At 38.8% G+C, this 9,843-nt stretch overlaps 1 pseudogene; it reads left to right on the top strand.

The window, feature by feature from the left end:
* The first annotated feature begins 5,338 nt into the window (after positions 1–5,338).
* Positions 5,339–6,936, top strand: LOC149155854 (uncharacterized; annotated as a pseudogene).
* Positions 6,937–9,843: the final 2,907 nt, after the last annotated feature.

Genomic DNA, 9,843 nt, shown 5'->3' with positions numbered 1-9,843 from the left:
CTTGAGCCAGTAAAGAAGAGGCCCTATCGAACTGAGAATGTGTACGTCGCTGATCTGTAGGATCACCTGCTGCATCCCGAGTAGCACAGACCCATTTTGGAAGCTGAGGAGCTGAAGGAGGATCCTGAGAAGGTGGGGGAGGATTTTCATCCTCGCTTTCATCATCTGAAGAAGAAATATTTTCAAAAGTAGAAGAGATAGGGAGAGGTGGCACATCTACCGAACTAGGCTCGCATGCCAATATATTTTCATCAAAATTTACATCTCTTCTAATGATAACATTTTTGGACTTAAGTGGAATAAGTCTATATCCTTTGACATCTTCAGAATATCCAACAAAAATACATTTTTCACTCTTAGGTTCTAAAGCTTTATGTTTCTCATCTGGAATATGGGCCCATGCTTCACTTCCAAAAACACGAAAGTGACTTACATCTGGTTTGATTGAGCTCCATGCTTCTTCTGGAGTGATATTCTTTAAAACCTTAGTAGGAGTGCGATTTATTATGTAATTTGCACAGTTAATTGCTTCTGCCCAATAATTAAGACTAAGTCCTTTAGATTGAAGCATACAATTAGCCATTTCCTTTAAGGTGCGATTCTTCCTTTCAGCTACACCATTTTGTTGTGGAGTATATGGAATAGTATGTTGCATTTGAATTCCATTCTCAGTGCAAAAGTTGATGAATGTGTTTTTAACATATTCTCCGCCATTATCAGATCTTAGCTTAAGAATTTGATGTCCAGATTGTTTTTCAACAAAGGCCTTAAAGGCCAAGAACATGTTAAATACTTCACTCTTGAGTTTTAAGAAGTATACCCAAGTGCGTCCGGAGAAATCATCAATGAAAGTTAATAAATACTTGTAGCCAGAGAATGAAGCAACTGGAAGTGGACCACATAAATCACTATGCACGAGCTGTAAAGGGGCTGAGGCGTGCCAAAAGGCAAGTTTTTCAAAACTGTCCCGATTATGTTTTCCGAGTACACATCCGGAACAAACACCATCTCTGCAAGATACCATTGGAAGCCCTGTCACCATATTTTCTTTACATAGATTCTGAAGAGAGCGATAGTTTAAGTGACCAAATCGCTCATGCCAAAGTTTGTTCACTTCATCATTATGAGCAAAAAATACTGAGGGAAGATTTGATGACCCAAAGTTGTGAAACTTATACAACCTTGTAGAATCATCAGCAATGCCAGTAGCTAAAATCTGTCTAGGATCTCTTAGGTCCTTAATTACAACATTGTGAGGTGAAAATTCAACGATTTTACCTTCACCTGAATGAGTTATCTGATATACAGATAGAAGGTTGCAGGATAAGGTTGGAACACATAATACATCATTAAACTGACCATTGTCTAGATGAACAGTTCCAGTCCCTACAACACTAAGAGATCTATCATCACCAACATATATATTTTTGGTGTTACAATCATTTAAAGAAGAAAACATGGCTTTGTTTTTGGCCGTGTAATAAGAAGCTCCAGAATCAATGAGCCACTCATGAGAATGAGAAGAAGAAGATACATTTAGTGCATAGCCAGACCGAGATGCTTGACAACCACATGCAGAAAGTGCCATTCCTGAAGATGAAGTTGAAGTTGAAGAGTGCTCCAAATGGATGTTATGCTTCTTCATTGCTGCTTCCAAGGCTTCCATCTTCTTAAAGCATTTGGATTCTAAGTGGCCATCTCGATTACAAAAGTTGCAATGTCTATCAGTCTTCTTCCCTTTGTTTTTAATTGTCTTATCATTTTTTTGAAATGATTTTTCATTTTGAGGCTGAAATTGCTTAGGACCCTTGTTTGGTTTAGGACCATTCTTTTTAGGATACAACTTCCTAGGATTATTTGGATTTGGTTTCTGTTGGGCGGCTAACGCTTTCTTAGAAGAGTTTCCAAGATGAAGAAGACCAAGGTGTAAGAGTTTTTCTTGTTTTCTTATTAAAGAATCACAAAAGGAATCAAAGGAAGGGGACTTGTAGGTTTGTCCTTGAGAAATGAAGGCTTCTCTTGTAGAATGGAAGGTGGAAAAAAACACAGAATAGGCTGGTCCCAACTTAGTAAGAATGGAGTAGATAATGCTACTATCTTCTTTCTTAACCTTAACACCTTCCAAGAGAAGTCTAAGGGTCTTGAATTTGGACAAAAAATCTTCAATGCAAGAAAAATTATTGGGGTCCAATGTAAGCAATTCATTTTCAAGTTGATGGGCTTTAAGTTCATTTTTAATTCCAAAGACTTTAGTAATCTGTTGCAATGCTTCATCGGGAGTATCAAGTTCTGCAATATGGAATCTAAGATCTGGAAAAATAGACATCCCTATCAACCCACGTGCTTGGTCTTGCCTATTTTCCCATTTAGCTGCCTTATCTTCATCTTTTGGTTTGGTCTCTTGGCCTGTGGCTATTCTGTAAAGACCTTTACTTCTAAGTAAATCCACAATGTAGGACCACCATTGGAAGTAGTTAGTGCTATCAAGAATGACTTGGCATGGACTTTCCATTTTTAACAGAATATAAAGCTGTAGATGCTGAAACTAAGTGTAGCAATGGAAAGATCTCAAAAAATTAGGCCGTTTAAAAAAAAACGGTTCTGAAAACGGCTTCCAGATGAAGAAGTTATGGCTTTTTGAAAAAACATTGATGGAGTTGCCGACGAAGTGCGGGAATGTGCGGAAATGAAAAAGTCTGCCCCCACAAAATGGAGACTTGAACCCAAGAGAGAGAGAGAGAGAGAGAGAGGGGGGGGGGTGATGCTTTGGGTTGCGTGCTTGCTTTGAGAAAGCTCTTTTTCCCTACAAAACAAAAAACACAAAACCCAACACGGAAATACAAAAAAAAACGAACCTTACGGCTCGAAGTTAGCTTTAGCCGGAAACTAAATATTTTCAAAAACAAACCTTGCGGCTCGAAGTTAGCTTTAGCCGGAAACTAAATATTTTTCTCAATGTTTCTGATTTTCCGAGATCACACTAAGGCGCAGCGGAAAAGAGCATATGCATGAGAAAAATCCTTCCTTTCTGTTTCTGATTTGCCCAGATCGCACACAGTCGCAGGGCAAAGAGCATATGCAGAAATGAAAGGTATAGATCCGGTAATAAAAAAAGCTAAATAAACTGAAACCGAAATAAACAGAGAGAAAATAACTGTAAACTGCAAATAAACACTGTATACCTCTAGATCTTAAAAATGACGCAACTAGGGCTACCGGAAACCTTTTCGCGTGAAACGAAAGGGGTTCCTCACTGGAACAGATGCTCCCAACACAACAGAGTAGTCCTCTCGGCCTGAAAGCAGTCAGAAACAATAGATCTAGGAAACGGCAGTCAGATGCAGTTCTACCGGCTTCATATTTGGATCACCAACGGACGCGGCCCTCAAGTAGCTCTGATGCCATGTAGGAATTTACAGGGTAAGTTGCTCAAACAGAACACCAAAGGACACCGCTCACAAACAAATCACAGATCAATACACCAGTATTTTGACGTGGTTAAAACCCTCAAAGAGGGAAACAGTCCACGGCCTGAGCCAACGCGGCCACTTCAGGCAATTTATTAATAAAAGAATGAAAATTTACATATGCTTCTCTCATAGACGGATTACCCTACAAATGACCCTCCATGCGCTTTAAATAGAAATCATGGATCAATCGGGTGTTAAGCCACGGATCAAGTGTCGGTAATACCGAGGAGAGAATGAACCGTCGGATCACTACATATCGTGGCCGTCGGATTGTAAGTTACAAAATGTACAAGGTAAAGAAACACACTTTACCTAACTCTATACTAGACCAAGTTGTACTTAACTATTTCCTATGTGTCGGAATATCCTAACATCCCCCCTTAAAAACAACTTGGGATAGGATTGAAGGATTTACAAATATGACACAATAGGAGAAGGAAGGAGGCACTAGAGCTTATTAGCTGCACTATTTGAGTCTGGTCTGTAATTAGTTCAAAATATTTCTCTGGCAAACGATTTTCAGTGAGTTTTGCCTTCATAAGTTAAGCAGTTTTGGGTAAGTCAGATATACCAAAAGGGTTATCCTTTTAAAATTTAGACATCCTGTGGTGACAACCTGTTCTATATCTCTTAACATATTTGTAGCAGATACACAATATTCATGGTGATAAAAGATAGCCTTCTGATTTCCACAATAAGCAGGTAATATATTTCAAGAATTGGAAAAGATGCTAGTTGATAGGGAATTGTGTTCTAGTAAGAGGTAGAGAATTGAACAGATAGGGACTCTTGATGTTTCTATCGTAAATTATTATTCATAAGAACCAGTTACTAATTGTAAAAGGCCAAAAATGGATTTAGAGTTATCAAATATGCGCATATCAGATGGCAAGACACATAAACTAAAGAGATGCAAATGAAAGAGATGCAACTAAGGACGTGATGGATGTGTCTTCTTTTTAAAAGGACAGGTACAAGGGAAGTAATGAAGCCTCTAGTGAATTGTTTCCTAAGAAAAATGAGAAGCTTTCCAGTACCATGCTATCATTAAAGGGAATGGATGGCTCTGCACCCAAAATTGAGTCGTTTCCAAAGGCTGATCATGACCAATTATTAGATTCTAAGGTTTGTGGGGCAGCTACTAATTGTTTAGACTTGGATATATGCAATGAAAAGGCCCTTGAGATTAATGAATTACATAATATTGAGCTGGAATTAGTAGCCAAATTGAAAAAGAACATAGAATTACGTGGTGGAACCACAGAAGATGGCTGGAAAGTAGAAGCTACAAGAGGAATACAGCAAGCTGTGTTCGTGGACTTATAATTCCTTGGACCTATATAAGCATGAACTACTCTGTGTACTTTATCTAGCTTTCATCCACTGTTCCATGGACCTAGTGGCAAAGGGTCACACTCAAGAAGCTCGTTCATTCTTTCAAAGTTTCCAGGAAGACCATGAAGCCCTATATCTTCATGACTTGCAAAAGTTGGAAGGCATTCTTTCACCCCAACACTTGGAGGAGATGGAATTTGCTCATTCTTTGAGACAAAACAAAGTCAACATCAACATGTGTCAGTACTCCTATGAGCTTCTGCTACAATATTTGCTTAAGATAGAGTGTAAAAACATGCTTGGAATTGTCAATGAAAGGATAAATTTCCAAGTCTCTCTTGGACAACCATGTGGTCCATATTCGAGCGAAGGAGAAGTCATAACATTAACAGGAAGTAGTCAAGAGTTTGTTGAATAGATAAATCAAAAAGAGATTCGTTGGGGGATACTGGAAGACTCTTTAGAAGAGAGACTTGAGAAGGACATTTTAGCTGTAGAGGCTGATAAAACTGAAGTTGAAGCAAAAGAAGGAGATGGAGAAGAGAGCAAGAAAAAAAGCTAGTGAAATTGGAAAGTCCGGAGTCCCCAGTAAGAAGTTGAAGAAAGGTAAGGTTACTGGTACAACAGGAAAGGACACAGAAATAGAAAGAAATGATGGCTCTTTTGATGATTCTTCAGTGACTTTCAAGTTGATTTCACATAATTGCAATGACGAGGGTAATGAATCTGTACTACAAGGAAAGGAATGGTTTTAAAGCAGGAAGCAAACACTATCTGGAGGTTCTTGAGCATGAAAAATCCATCACAGTGTGCCAAAGACATCCTATGAAACCCATTCCAATGCCAGATGTCAATTTGAAAAAGACACATTAGCTATTTTCTAGATGAGTGTTTGGTGGCTTTAAAAACTGTGAGCGTTGCACGTAGCCCTTAGGCACTGTGTGTATAGCCATATTCAAAGAGCGTTGCACGTAACCCTTTGGCACTGCGCTTAGTGCCATTCTAAAAAACAAAGTTCTGTAGGTGCCCGCTTGGCCTCGCATTGCTCTTTCGCTCACGCTGGCTCTAATCCAAGAAGTCTGTTGGACAATGAGTTGAGTAGGACACCTCCCATGGGGTGGAATTCCTGGAATCATTGAAGGCGCTTCTGAAAGCAAGGGTCGTGGTCGATAGGTTTCCGTTATCATGTTTTTGGGTTGCCTCAGGCACACAAGGAGCTTTTTGAGAAGGTTATGAATGGAATGTGGTTTTTTTTTTGGTATGACTTCAACCTTCGTCTGATGTATGGAATATACAAGGTTGTAGGTAAAGGTGGATATGAACTTGAACCTGATGCATTCAAGACTTCGAAGAAGCCTTTTCCAGCCCAGATACACTTCCGTATTCAGAAGGAATGCTTGCCATTGCCAGAGAAAAAATTCAAGGCTGCGATTAAAGATAATTACTATGGGAAAAACAAGTTCAAGTTTCAACTGAATGCATAACAGGTTAAAAAGTTGTCCCAGTTGTTTCGACCGGTACCTTTTTAGAACTCTCATGGTCCTCAAACTCTTGTGGTCCACGAGACAGTAGGCCTAGGAAACCTGTTCGTGATAATGTTGGGGCAGCAAGACGTGTACCATTTGTTGATCAAGTTCCCCAAGTTCCATTATATCAACCTAACATAATATTGCCTCAGCGTGCACCATTGCTTGATGCTTATGCTTTGCAAGCATCAGATCCATATGCTTCTACATATCAAAGGCAGGCCCTGCCTCCTACTGATCCATTGCCTATGAGGAATGGGTTGTTATCTGATATTGATTATCGTGGGGTAGATCCAGGGCTTGAATATTTACACCGTCAGAGAACAAGAGAACATGTTTTAGAGAAGAATTATCTCGATGAGATCAATAGGCCTTATGTGCCAAGAGAAGCTGACTACACTGATGTTGCCCTTCGTAGAGCTGACTTCACATCTCCTCCTGGACGTTCATATTTTCTAGGAATCGATGGCAAGTATTTTAGCTATGAAATCAACAGCATTGAGTTTTTGAAGGAGAGGTGGCAGTATTCAAAACATTCAACGAACAAATGGAAAATATTTCAGGAATCCAAGGCATCTACAAAGTGCAGGTGGAGGATGATTTGATCAGCATCCCAGATTATCCCTGATTTCCAGCGATGTTCCAAAACAAACTTAGGTAGGCAATTCGACTTGTGGCAACAAATCAATTGTTCTGTTTTGTTGTCATTTAATTCCTTAGTTATAAGTTAGATTTATTTTATTTGACCACATAAAAATATATTTAGGTGTTTGTTTGTTTTTTCTATTTTAATTATTTTGATTCCTATGTTTAGGAATTCATAATTAATATGTAATAGGGTATATATAAAATTATTTTAAAAAGATGTAATGGTTCAATTTTTGCAACAAGAAGAGGCATTTGGACTATGTAAAATTTCTTTGAATATTATTTTAATAAAGTAGTTTTCTGCCTTTTAGACCTGGGATCCATCACGGTGCTTAAATGTCCAGTATGTTTTTCTCATAAATTCATTTACACATTACGTTTTTTCTGCCTTGTTACAAAATTATCTAAGAGATGTGTTAGGAATCGATCCCCTATGATGCTCATTTCATGATGATTTTGCTGTTAAATGTGTGGTTATCTTTTCAGAATCCATCCCATAATAGATGCTTTGTTGAGTAACCTTGTGCTTCTCTTTCGTCTAAAGTTGTTGCTGCAGATCCATCCCCTATTTGATGCCTGCAGGGCAGTGGGCTTTCTCCCCTATTCTTCTTACATTCGCAATCTTTGATCTGGCTGAACATTGCACTTACTTTGCCCCTAGTTTTCTGGCAGAAACTAGCATCGAATCCATAGCGCAAATGGTCCTCTCTTGTTGTTTTCAACCCAAAAACTTTCAAATAAAATCCCCACACTCCATAGCTAGCCTAAAAATTTTATTTATTGCAGCCACATCTTGTTGGCAAAGAGAGAGCCCTCTCTGGTCTGGCAGGACTAGATGCCAGATCAAAGCTTGGTCTATGGTTACCTCAAAATGGCCTCTTCTCAGCCTTGAGGTTCATTCTGAGTGCTAACAGAAGCCACTCATGCAAGCAAGGAATTAGTTTGGTCGCAGAGATTGTGTTTAAGTATGGGTTTAGTACAGGGAGCTATAAGGATAGACTGTGATAACCAAAGTGCAATTTTCTTGGCAAAGAACCCTACTTACCATTCAAAGACAAAGAAAATTGATGTTCAGTATCACTTTGTGAGGGATATGATAGAAGACAAAAAGGTATTGCTGGTAAAGGTGGAAAATTTGAAGAATACTGCAGATGAATTGACAAAATCTGTGAGCTCTGAGAAGTTCTCTTGGTGTAGAGAAACAATGGGCATTGCAGGCTGGATAAATGAATAAGCTCTCCTATGGTCCCTTGTGGAAAGAAAACAATGAGTGGGAGAATGTTGGGTTGTGTTATATTCTGTCCATGACTATCCTATGTAGTTAACCAGGAGGTTAGACGGGGGGTAGAGCCCCCCCTTCGTTGGGCGGATTGTGCAATGGGGGGGTCACAGGGGGGCGGTATCCCCCCTATCTTGGGGGTTTGAGGAGGGTGGGTAGCCCCCCTCTACAGGGTCCGGTGCAGCACCCCGAGCAAAAAAAAAATGGACCCTATATTAGGTTGGGTGGACCTACCTATGGCTTTGTGCATGGTTTTCGCACATGGTTTTGGACGCGATGGTTTTTGGTCCATGGTTTTCGACATGATGGTTTTAAGTCCATGGTATTGGATGCTTCGGCATGTATAAATATGTATTGTAACATTGAAAGGAAAATAATGAAAAATCAAGATGGTAGTCCCGGGTTTGGGATCTAGGGGAAAATCTCTGTGTATATGTGTTATGCTCTCGCATTGTTTATTTTCTGTGTTTTAGAATTTGTATGCGGTAATTTCTATACGGGGTTAAAACTTACATTAAAGACAAATCTCTATGGAAATCAATGAAGACAGGGAATATTGGATAGGAAAAGTCAATGACCATCTAGAGAAACTTCTTGAAAAATCTAACAAGGATAACCAAATATTGAGGCACGTGTCCCACCACTACCAAACCAGAAACAAGATTTGCAACATCAAGGTCAAACAAACGCAAAACAATTTGAAGGAAACCCTAAAAGGAAAATATGAGAAGGAAAACTTGGAGATTCTTTCTTAAGCATCCATGATATCATATTACACCTCATTTGGCTCTTGTGGACCAATTGTGGGATTTTTTTGAGCATTTTTGGTTTTTAGTGAAATTTGGTGCAAATTCAGGAAAATACACTAGGTTTTTTCCTCAGGGCTCTAAATGACAAATGGTTTGCATTTTTGGAAAGTTGATGGCCTCCTCGCAAAACCAATTTCCTCATATTTTTCAAACAAGTCTCAAATTTTGAGAAAAATGAGAAAAAGGGATAAAAAATCAACATTATGCCCCTCTTTTTGACAGGCGCTACACTTCTAGAGACACCTGGGGAGAATTAGTTTTTGGAGGCCTTCCCATGGGTCATTTTCAAAAATTAAAGATTTTCTGGAAACTAGACAGACAAGGCTAGTTTACTGTTCTTTTAGATGTCAATTTTGACTCCAGGAACACACCTAAAAGTGGCCTCAAACTTGGTCTTGCCCTTCTGAAATTTTCTGGGATTTTAATTAAAAATTTCACTATGTAATTTCTCAGATTTTCTAGTTTGACTTGGGTAAAGGAAAATTGATGATGTAACTTCAGTAGTTCGAAGTATCAATGATGTAATCATAAATAAATTAGCATGATAGGTTTTTTTATGTTTAATTAGGCCTCATAAATGAAGAAAAACTCAAATCAAAGTATAAGAGAAGAGTTTGTTTTTTACCTTCTCACTCTCACTTGTTGGTTGAGATATTCTTGGAAACTATTCCACCACTCATGGATTTGATGCCTGAAGGTGGGGAAGTTTTTTATATTAGTCTATATGTATCATTTTCTCAGTCATAGAGAAGGGTTTGACATTTGAGGATAGAACT

This window comes from Pinus tabuliformis, chromosome 9, assembly GCF_031772625.1.
Source record: "Pinus tabuliformis cultivar Carrire ecotype Pingquan chromosome 9, CPIR1, whole genome shotgun sequence".
Classification (NCBI taxonomy): Eukaryota; Viridiplantae; Streptophyta; class Pinopsida; order Pinales; family Pinaceae; genus Pinus; species Pinus tabuliformis.
The sequence above is the reverse complement of the archived record's forward strand: the minus strand, read 5'-3'. Positions and strand labels throughout refer to the sequence as shown.